This window comes from Hyperolius riggenbachi, chromosome 2 (assembly GCF_040937935.1).
Source record: "Hyperolius riggenbachi isolate aHypRig1 chromosome 2, aHypRig1.pri, whole genome shotgun sequence".
NCBI classification, from domain to species: Eukaryota; Metazoa; Chordata; class Amphibia; order Anura; family Hyperoliidae; genus Hyperolius; species Hyperolius riggenbachi.
The window spans coordinates 341,391,162-341,403,267 of NC_090647.1; the positions used below are offsets into that span (position 1 = coordinate 341,391,162).

At 42.5% G+C, this 12,106-nt stretch overlaps 1 protein-coding gene across 2 annotated transcripts in view; it reads right to left on the minus strand.

The window, feature by feature from the left end:
- The window catches only part of LOC137546708 (protein phosphatase 1 regulatory subunit 12B-like), a 92,709-nt gene that overhangs the window by 11,652 nt on the left and 68,951 nt on the right, over window positions 1-12,106 (minus strand). The gene's annotated exons all lie outside the window — the stretch shown is intronic.

Consider the following 12,106-nt stretch of genomic DNA (forward strand, 5'->3'; position numbering starts at 1 on the left):
TTGCTGCTGAGAACCCACTTGCCTCCAACACCTAAAACTTATCCCACCACTGAGCCGGTTTCTGGTTCTTCCTCTACGTTCTCATACAGACAGCTCTGTTCATGTATTTTTTAGATAACAAGAATAAATATTTCAAAGTTTGACTCATCAATCCAGGACACCCGCTGCAGTTTTTCTGCAGACCCGTTCTTCCGATTTCATGCATTGCTGATTTACCTGACTTTGTTTCCATGTCATGAAGTATGTCTTTTTGCACACAAGTCTTCCATGGAGGCCTCTTCTTGTTAAACTTTTCCAGACAATAAATGGATATACCTGGGTCCCACTGGTTTCTGCCAACTCTGAACTGGTGACTCTGTTGGACATCTTCCTGTTTTCAAGTTTGATGTGCCTTTCATCCATTACACTTGACTAAGGTGTATATTCACTACACATGCAGGGGTATATTTACTATACCTCAGTAAACTTTACAAGTGCATATAAAGGTTACTGGATATTAGGCCAATTATGTAACATTACAAAACGTGTGCAGCCGTGTTATAAATGCAACCCCTACATTACCCATTACATAACAAAAGGTATTGCATATCTAAAGTCAGGTATGCAAATTACATAATGCATTACGTAGTTTGCATGAAGCCCACAAACTTTCTGTGCACGGTTTTAAGTTTAACCAGGGTATAGTGCATGTACCCCTAGGTTTCCTTTGCTGACCACTGCATCTGCAGACCTTATTGCCCATTTCTTTGTGCTCCTTCAAAAGAGCTTGAACAGTACATGCTGAAACTTCCATCTGCTTTTTACAGTGTGCATAGCATAGTCATACCTGCATTTTAGTGTAGGCAATATGCAACACACATAGTGTAAACATACCCATAAAGCGGACCTGAACTCAGAACTTCCTCTCTGCTCTAAAAGATACGCAACAGCGTAATACCCCTTGAAGAAAAACATTTCTTCGTTACAGCTGACTCAAATCCTGCAATAAATCTGCAGCGTGTCTACTTCCTGCTTTCATGGAAGCAGACATAGGGTTAACAGCCTGTGTTTACAAATTAGCTGCTCTTCAGAGGCAGCCAGCTGATACAGATTACAAATGTAATTAGTCACAGTGATAAGTCAGAGATGAGGGGGAATTAGACCAGCGAAACTCTCTAAATGCATACAGGGTGCATTTCTCTCGGTTTTCTTTCTGTCTTGTGGAAGAGTTCAGGTCCACTTTAAAAGTCATTATTTATATGGAAAAATAAATAAATTAGTTTACCCACTGACAAGGACAGGCCAAATAATAGAACTTGAGTAATGGCATGACATTTTGAATCAGGATGATTGCATTTATTGGCTGAATTTAAAAGATTCACAGAGTAAGCTTTAGTCTTATAATAGACCTTCGGCAGACTCTGCACTCTTTGTGAGTAATAGGATGATAACCAGACTGGGGGATGGCACCAGACAGAATTTCTCAGACCTAGTCACCGATTTACTTCTTCTTCCCCTACATAGGCCAACATCAGAGACAGTAGCTCCTCCCACACCATTAATGACAGCAACAATAAATACAAGATTCCCTGGCACAGTACTGACTAGTCCTGCTGCTGTTGCAGCAGCTCGGCTCACTCAAGTCAGCTCTGCCTGCCCTGCTGGGGAACTATCCTTGCACCACTTCTATGATCATCTAGAACCCAAGATCTCCAATTTGTATTGCCAGCAAGTCTTTCCTATAGCCTCCTTTCACTCTATATACATTGATCATCCTTAAATATTGGATCACAACACAACCGTGATGTAAAGTTGCATTGCAGCCTACAGTTGTAACCCATGCAGTGCAGCATATAGTCCATAGCACCATGTGTTTTAGGCACTATTGACATATTTGCATTTTATGTCGATGCAATTATATTGCTTGTAGTGCCATGATGCAAAGGATGTGTGAAAGGAGCCTAAAACGATGAGCTCTGAGTCGTCCTCATTTTGTTTCACCCAGGTGGAAACAGCTTCTCTCTGCTCCAGTCACCCATACTACCGTACATGTTCTAGGCATAAATCCTTTTCTTTTTTTAAATAAAAGAAAGGCTTGACAGGGCTAATAGGTTGAACTCCATATTGATAGTTAAGGGCTCCAGTGCAATAGCCACATTACCACTAAACGCTAATACACAATACATTTTCACCTGAAGAGGGCATCATTGCTTGCCAAATTGTGCAGTTATCAGTCTGCTTATGGCTAGCTTTAGGCCCTATTCAAACATGGAACTGCAAAAAGCAATCACAATTTTGCACTGAGATTTTTTGGGAGATTTTGCGATTCTCATTCCAGTGAGTTGCAGAAACGAGAGCCTGGGACAGAGGCAGGTGCTTTCTTGGTTCAGCAGGTAAGACCATTGCCCTCACTTTTACCATAGGAGGCCTCTGAAGCAGAATTGACTAGACTACGGCTATTTCACACTAGAATGACTAGTAGCAGAGTAGCCAGAGATGGTCAAATAATTCTGGCTTGAGAGATAATTTCATACAAATTGTATGCCGCTTGGAATTAGGCCCTTCTTGTTGATTCTAAATTTACAAAACCCATGTTTGCATGCAAGCCAGGATTATTAGCATCTCATTGACCATCTGTAGTAGCCAACTGGTTAACAAAGGAGAGATTAAAAACAGCAGTATTTCATATTTTCTTTGTACAACCTAGTTGTTTTCATCATACCAATCCCCTCCAAAGGCCGTCATTTCAAAATTCTGTTTTTGCCTTTTTGGAGTGCCACAAACAAAAAACAACAACAACAAAAAACGAAAAACAAAACACTTTTATCCATTCTACTTTAAGCAGAGCCTAGAATACTTGGCCCATGCTGCTTGTAATCACCTCCCATTCTCACCTGCTAATGGCTGTGTTAGTCACCCTGTCAGAGTTTTGTCAGATGTAACATGGAAGGTGAGTCAATGGGCAGAGCCCTCTCTCTCCTTCTGTATCTTTGTTAAGCTGTATTTACAGATAGTCTTATCTATATATAGTTAGTACCAGGTGACTATACAACAGTGGTTTATTTGCATTTCCTGTGATTGTCTATGTAACTGGTTTGTATAAGTAATAATAAATATTTTCTGTGTCAGAAATGTAGTATTTACTAAATTCAGCTAAAGGATCAGAACACGAGCTCAAATGCTTCTTTTTAACAGTAAACATATAATTATCTATCAACAGCAGCTTGGTTGAAGAACAATAACAAAGTCACAGTGAGTAGCAACAAGCTGACGGTGTCCCTTAACACTCAACAAGCATTCTTGTACTACAGCATCATCTCTGTTTCAGGTACTCGCTCGAAACTGGGAAGTAACTGAACTATGTTTGCCCTTTATGAATTCACAGGGCCCTATGCAATTACCAAACTTGCCAGCGATAAGTGCTGGCGAGTTCTTAAATTAGGCATTAGTATCTTATCTTTTGTGACTCTCTTGCAACTGGCAGAGTCCCAGTGGATTGGCGTACAGCCCACGTTTTCCCATTATTTAAGAAGGGCAAAAAATCAGATCCAGGAAATTATAGACCTGTAAGCTTAACATCAGTTGTATGCAAACTATTTGAGGGGTTACTAAGAGATACTATACATGACTTCATAGTAGAAAATAATCTTATTTCTCAGCATCAACATGGGTTTACTTAAAGACAGGTCCTGTTTGACTAACATGCTCAGCTTTTATGAGGTAGTGAATGCTAATATGGATATTGGGAATGCTGTAGATGTGATATACTTAGACTTTGCTAAGGCATTCGACACTGTTCCCCACAAAAGTCTGGTGCAAAAGATGAGGATGCAAGGACTGGGGAAGAGTCTGTGTGCTTGGATAGGGAACTGGCTAATGGACAGAAAACAAAGAGTTGTGGTCAATGGATCATACTCAAAATGGGAGACTGTTAGCAGTGGGGTCCCACAGGGGTCTGTACTGGGTCCAGTGCTCTTCAATTTATTTATTAATGACCTAGTGGATACAGTAGTGAGCAATGTTGCTATTTTTGCAGATGATACAAAATTGTGCAGAATCATCAACTCTGAGGAAGATAGTGTTATATTGCAACAGGATCTGGATAGGATGGCTATATGGGCACATACATGGCAGATGAAATTCAATGTTGACAAATGTAAAGTCATGCATTTTGGTCGTACCAATGGTCTAACACCATACAAAATAAATGGGATACAGTTGGGGACATCAAACTTGGAGAAGGACTTAGGAGTACTCATCGACAACAAGTTAAATAATCGTACTCAATGCCAAGCCGCTGCAGCTAAAGCTAACAAAATTTTGGGATGCATTAAAAGGGAAATAAAAACTCGAGATGCTAGCATAATATTGCCCCTGTTTAACTCTCTAGTAAGGCCACATCTGGAATATGGAATTCAGTTCTGGGCACCACATTACAAAAAAGATATTGCAGTTTTAGAGCAGGTGCAGAGACGAGCAACAAAATTGATACGTGGGATGGAAGGTCTCACTTACCAAGAAAGGTTAGATAAACTGGGTTTATTTAGTCTAGAGAAAAGACGCCTTAGAGGAGATCTAATTAACATGTATAAATACATCAGAGGGCAATATAATAGCTTGGCGGATGAGCTTTTTGTCCCTAGGCCTTCTCAAAGGACTAGAGGACATGATCTGCGCATGGAGGAAAAACGTTTTAGCCATTTATTTAGGAAAGGGTTCTTTACAGTAAGAGTGATTAAGATGTGGAATGCATTGCCACAGGAAGTCGTTATGGCAAACTCTATACCTGCATTTAAAGGGGGCTTAGATGCTTTCCTTGCGTTGAATGACATCCATGGCTACAATTACTAGGTAATGCCAATGATGTTAATCCAGGGATTTTATCTGATTGCCATCTGGAGTCGGGAAGGAATTTTTACCTCGTAAGGGTTTTTTCGCCTTCCTCTGGATCAACAGGGATATGTGAGGGAGCAGGCTGGAGTTGTACTTTGTACTGGTTGAACTCGATGGACGTATGTCTTTTTTCAACCAAAGTAACTATGTAACTATGTAACTATGTAAGGTCTCCTAATGCAATTGCATTTTACACACCCCGGGGCAGAAAAGAACTCGCTTGGGCGATATAATCGCCCAGTAAGTTCCTTTCCCCCTATGCAATTGCATTTTGCACCCCCCGGGAAGCGATGCTTCCCGCCAAACATAGATGATAACTTTTCACCTGCTCTGAGCAGGCGAAAAGACCTATCGCCGGTGTCGGCAAGCTGTTTTATGCATCTGGGAGCCTCCTTTACTAAGGACAGTGTGTGTGTGTGTGTGTGTGTGTGTGTGTGTGTGTGTGTGTGTGTGTGTGTGTGTGTGTGTGTGTGTGTGTGTGTGTGTGTGTGTGTGTGTGTGTGTGTGTGTGTGTGTGTGTGTGTGTGTGTGTGTGTGTGTGTGTGTGTGTGTGTGTGTGTGTGTGTGTGTGTGTGTGTGTGTGTGTGTGTGTGTGTGTGTGTGTGTGTGTGTGGCTATCGTTGGATATTTTGACAGCATACAAGCCTGATCTTTCTTACTTAGGACTTTTTTCTCGACTGCATTGTTTAAGAGTGTCTCTAATTTTTTTTTATAGAAAGCTGAAGTTGGATTGCTTTCCAATCTCTCATAATTTTCTTTATTGTTTAGGATTCCCATGCACATCTCAATATACTGTTCCTTTTTCATCAACACAATATTCCCACCTTTGTCTGATTTTTTGAAAATCAAGTCCTCATTTTTACTTCGATCTATTAAAGCCTTTTGTTCATCCTCACTCAGATTATGTCTCCTATCCACCCTTTTTGTCTTACTCAGTTCTTCAAGCCCTTTTTCACAGTCTCTAAGAAGATTTGAATGGGGGGGGGGGGGGGGGGGGGGTAAGAACCAATTGCTGGACAGAACCTACTTTTTACTGTTAGGTTACTTTCAGGTATACCTAAATTAGTTTCTCCTGTTTCATTCTCAGTCAATAAGTCATTTAAAATCTCCAAGTTCCGCAATTCCTGAGCCACTTCCATTTTCGATTTCATAGTTTCAGAATTCATGTTTGTATACAGCCAACTTCCTTCCAAAGAAGTTTATGTCTTTTATTATTTCAAACAAGTCAAAGTTTGCTGTAGATACAAACGTGAAACCCTTCGACAATACCGAAATTTCAGATTCGTTCAGATGATAGTCTGTTAAATTAACAATTCCCATTTGATCTACTAGTACTTCTACCACTCTTCCTCCCTGTTTCTGTATTGTTTGGGTTTGTACGCCCACTTTTCCCTGTTCCTCAACTGCCTTGGTGTTACTGGACCCCCGGACTTGGGCTTCTTTCCTCTCCCTAAAAAAGCCCCCTGTTTTGGCCTAGTATCTTTATTCGGGGTCTCGTTTTCAGACTCAGATTCACTTTCTGTAACCAATGTTGGTGTATTTGGGGCGGGATTGGGGTTAGTCTTTCTCCAATTGTATACCTTTCCGTTTTTAAAGTCTTTCCAGTCTCGATTGTATTTATTATGTTTCTTTGCCTTAATAGCCTCTTTATGACTCTGAACCTTTTTCTGCAATTTTTCTAATTGTTTAAATTCTGGTTGGTCCTTATATTTGATCACCTCCTTGTGGGCCTGTTCTAGTTTTTTATTTGTATCCTCACGTGTTTTTAATTCAAAATCTCGTAGGCATGTCATTAATTCCAATGTTTGTTTTGTCTTTAGTTCATTCCAAACTTTCATGAATTCTTTATTCTTGGACTGTTTATGGGGTACACATAAATTCCTTAATCCCCTTACTGTAATGCCTTCTTTAATATATGTGTTGAAGCTAGAGACCTCCCACCAACCCTTATTATGCTCTTTGTATATGCCAAATATGTTTTTAAAGGCTAGTTCAATTTCAGAGTCAGTAGTTACGATTTCAGGTATTTTTTGCGAGACCTCACCACCACATGAAAAGACCTCTTTTGCTTCTGCTATTAAGACATTTACATCTGGTATTGTGGACAGAAAACCTGACATCTTTTAGGGTAATAATCGCCAATGACACAGGAACTCGATTCTAATATATAAATAAACTTCTATCTCAAGATCAGGGTGTCAGAGTCACCCAATTTTCAATTTTAACAATTCACAAATCTGATTTTAATTAATTACACACAATTGATCCCTACAGAAGTATGTTAAAAAATAACTTTTATTAATGAATTTAAAATGTTTTTACTTATTTATTGTTTTCTCATAGTACACCTAACCAGGATGGGGCCATACGTATATAAGGAAGCACTCGCACAAATTTGACAGTTTCTATGTGACCGTGCTTCTAGGCCCAACCACTGGACTAAATGGCCTTAATTTCCTACATATAGATAAAAAAAAACCACCAATCCGACATGTTTCGACCCCTAAACTGGAGTCGTCGTCAGGGAAAAGAAAGTGCTCTGTGCTAAGAGGTGCTAGTGCATTAAGAAATATAAAGCATTGTGTTTATATACTGCCTGTGGGGGGCAGTCTCCATCAGTCTACCCCTCCCATTTTTCCAATCCTTTCATTGGTGGGTTTCATTGTCAATTAGAATCCCTGTATCGTTATTGGTCCACATATTGTTTCCCATTATCCTTTAAATAGCCATAAAAACGAGTTTCCATACCTCCAAACTTCTTGTACATAATGTCTATATATCCAGTAACGATCCTTTAAAGATCTGTGCTGCTCTCCATGTGTTAAGGCAGAAAACGCCATATATCTTCGCATTCTCCATAGACTAACATTAGAGGGTTCTGATTGGTGTATTCCTTACCATGTGACTCGCTCTAGCTCAAATCCATCCAATCGTTGTGTATGTAACAACGTTGCCATGGTAGCTTGGTCACGTGGGCCCGCCGTCCTATCAGATCTTCACGTGGGTCGGAGCCTCCTCCGCGTCATCCGTCTATGTTTACGCTGCACGTAGCTGCGTTGCCATAGAAACACATGTATGCGGCCAAGCTTATGCACAGTGTGGGGTGAGCGTACCATTCGCTCCTCCTCCCGCATGCTTTCCGACATGAACACGTGACTTGAGTAAATACATCATACCCTCACCCCCACAATAATCATCACTGATCATGTTGGTTGACAGTTTTAAAATGATTGATGTACAAATACACTGTATTTGCCAAGCAGCTCATTTACTTTATGGAGGGCATAGGACATGGGTAAAGCACCTTGCAGTGGGCACAATATCACTGGCAAGGAATTTATAGAACTTACAGTTGTGTACACAGTAGAGAGGAATGGCAGCGCATCTACAGTAAAACCAAGCTGCGCCTGACTGACACTATCTGCATAAGGCTTAAAGCTTAGGGCCTCTTAAAGACACAACTGCGCTAGTTACAGCTGGGACAGGTGCAAAACACCTAATGGAGGATGTTTGCTTCCAAAATAATTTGCATGTAAAGGATTTCGTACTAGACCATTCCACCGTAATGAGGTCCACCTGTCGGAAGGGACCCTAGCAGCTAGCTGTTAAAATGGAAGAAGGGGAGCAGCGGGAACTGTGCACAACCCTAACCATGTTTGCATGTCAGGTTTTTGGGTCATTTTAAACAAAGGAATTTATAGACTGGACAGTTGTAGCAGAGGTAGCCACAAACATTGGAGAACAATTGTATACATACTAGATTTTTACCTGCAATGGTCATGCACAATTGCCTTTTGGGAGCAAAAATCTAAGGTGTGGACATAGCTTGCTTAACCACTTCAGCCTTCGGTGTCGTTTCACCTTATGCATCAGAGCAACTTTCACCTCCCATTCATTCGCCAATAACTTTATCACTACTTATCACAATGAAATGATCTATATATTTTTTCCACCACCATTTAGGATTTCTTTGGGTGGTACATTATGCTAAGAATTATGTTATTATAAATCCATTTTAACAAGAAGATTAAGAAAAAAATGTGAAAAAATGCATTATTTCTCAGTTTTCTGCCATTATAGTTTTAAAATCATACATGCTACCATAATTAAAACCCATGTATTTTATTTTTCCCATTTGTCCTGGTTATTACACCAATTAAAATATGTCCCTATCACAATGTATGGCGCTGATATTTTATTTGGAAATAAAGGTGCATTTTTTCAGTTTTGCGTCCATCACTTATTACAAGCCAATCATTTAAAAAAATAACAGTAATATACTTTACTATATACATATTAAAAAAAGATCAGTCCCTAAGGTAACTATTTATGTAACTTTTTTTTAACCTCCCTGGCGGTAAGCCCGTGCTGAGCACGGGCTATGCCGCGCAGGGGGATTTCTCAGGCCCTGCTGGGCCGATTTGCACAGTTTTTGGTTTGCAACACGCAGCTAGCACTTTGCTAGCTGCGTGTGCAGTCTGATCGCCGCCGCTCTGCGGCGATTATGTGCCTCCGCTCGCCGCGCCGCCCCCCCCCCCCCAGACCCCGTACGCTGCCTGGCCAATCAGTGCCAGGCAGCGCTAAGGGGTAGGCCGGGACTCCCAATGACGTCACGACGTCGATGACGTCGGTGACGTCATGCCGCCCGTCGCCATGGCGACGGGGGAAGCCCTCCAGGAGATCCCGTTCTTTGAACGGGATCTCCTGATCTCCGATCGCCGGAGGCGATCGGAGGGGCTGGGGGGATGCCGCTGAGCAGCGGCTATCATGAAAAAAAAAAAAATATTAAAAAAAAAAGATTTGCTGCCCCCTGGCGGATTTTTTGCAAACCGCCAGGAGGGTTAAAGGAGTACTGTAGGGGGGGGGGGGGGGGGGGGGGGTCGGGCGAAAATGAGTTGAACTTACCCGTGGCTTGTAATGGTCCCCCCGCAGACATCCTGTGCCCGCGCAGCCACTCACCGATGCTCCGGCCCCGCCTCTGGCTCACTGGTGTATAGCACAAGCCCAGTATGGTCTGTGCCTGCGCAGTACGCTCCTGGTGACAGGGGAAGCGAGGACACGGCAACGCAGGCACAGGGGTTTTCTGACTTTAAAGTCAGAAATTACAGAAGTGAACCGGAGGCGGGGCCGGAGCATCAGTGAGCGGCTGCGCGGGCACAGGATGCCTGCGGGGGAATATTAGAAGCCCCGGGTAAGTTCAACTCATTTTCCCCCGACCCCCCCTACAGTATCCCTTTAACAAAAAAAAATGTGTACCTATCGGGGAGTGTGGTAGGGAAGGGGTCAGTTTTAAAAGTAAAAAAAGTCATCTGGAAATTTTTATTTCCAGATGTAATTTTACTATTTGACCACAAGATGCCCTCATTGCTCACTACTGCATGCGGAAATTTCTCCGCAAAGCAGAAGTGATGCGTGGCCAGGACAGAAGGGGATTTGTGAAAGACGGAACCACCTTGTTGATGGTGTCAGTCTTTCATACGGGGACTTAGATCAATGAATGGGAACTTTGTTCCCATTCATTGATCTCCGGGCTAACGGGGGGGGCGGTGGAAGCGCATGCAATTGTGCGCACCAGGGCTGAGCAGCAGTGCAGGCTATGCACTCTACTCTGTGGGCCTTATGCAATTCAAGGAGATAAGAAGCTTAAAACATGCGAGCTTCTTCTCTCCTCACATTGCTCAGGATTTACCGGAAAATTCAATTGCCAGTTTCACCGGAGCGATGTCCTTGCGTAAAGGAGCATAACTCAGGCGAATACTAGGTATTCGCGGAGCGATGCTCCTGTGCGGCCAGCGATGTGAAGCGAGGCATTAGTGCCAGGGAGCTGTCCTTCAGCACCACAACACTCCTGCCTCGCTCCCTGGGAGATGCGCGCGCATCGTCGCAAGAGCCAGCGCATCGTCGCAAGACTCTTGCCCGTCGCCTCCTGCCGCTCTACGCTACCGCGGGACCCGGCAAAAAACATACCTCCATCGTTCCCGTCTCGCCGCATGTCCCACACCGCTCCTCCGCTCATTCTTCTTCCATCTCTATTCTCGGAGCCGGCAAAGCATCATTGAGTCTCCCGCTGGGGCTCCCCATTTGTCATCCTGATTCTAATTGGACCAATGAGAATCAGGATGATTCTCATTGGGCCACCTAGTGGACGAATGGGGAGCCCCGGCGGGAGACTCGAAGATGCTTTGCCGGCTCCGAGAATAACAGAGACAGAGGAAGAATGAGCGGAGGAGCGGCGTGGGACATGCGGTGAGACGGGAACGCTGGAGGTATGTTTTTTGGTTACATTTTAAATAGGTAAGGAGTCAAAACTGATATGTCCCCCACAGGCAGTATATAAACAGATGAGGTGAAAGCTCACTTCAATGCTGACTGAGCAAGAGAGCACTTTGCTCTCATTTTTTGTTTTCTTTATGGAATGTATATACACAATGCTTTATATTTCTTAATGCACTAGCACCTCTTAGCACAGAGCACTTTCTTTTCCCTGACGACGACTCCAGTTTAGGGGTCGAAACATGTCGGATTGGTGGGGGGTTTTTATCTATATGTAGGAAATTAAGGCTATTTAGTCCAGTGGTTGGGCCTAGAAGCACTGTCACATAGAAACTGTCAAATTTGTGCGAGTGCTTTCTTATATACGTATGGCCCCATCCTGGTTAGGTGTACTATGAGAAAACAATAAATAAGTAAAAACATTTTAAATTCATTAATAAAAGTTATTTTTTTAACATACTTCTGTAGGGATCAATTGTGTGTAATTAACCCCTGGAACCATCAGAAGTACCCCTTGGGGTACGCGCACCACACGTTGAGAACATAGGATCTAGTGTATGTACAAAGCTTTAGTTTCATTGACTGGTTAAGGTCATGTGATGGTGTCTCACTGCCTCCTATTTTATTCTACATATAAAGCAGAAAGGAGATACGACTATGTGATAGCGAGATGACAGAGACTACAGATTACCATACTCCTATGTTTCTCTATTCATTTTCCTCAAAGAGGATATAAGTATGAAAATGTAACTTTCTTTATCCAAAAGGGCAATTGCACATCACTTACACAGACAACTTCCTGTGTGAAAGTGCCAAGCTTTCTCTGCACTTTCAGCACATGAGGCTGCTTTAGGCACAGACACATAAAAGGGACCATCCTACAGCATACCAGAGCCAGTGCACACCTACACTAGGAGATGGAAGCCCGACAAAGAAGATAGAAGACAATCAAGACATTTTG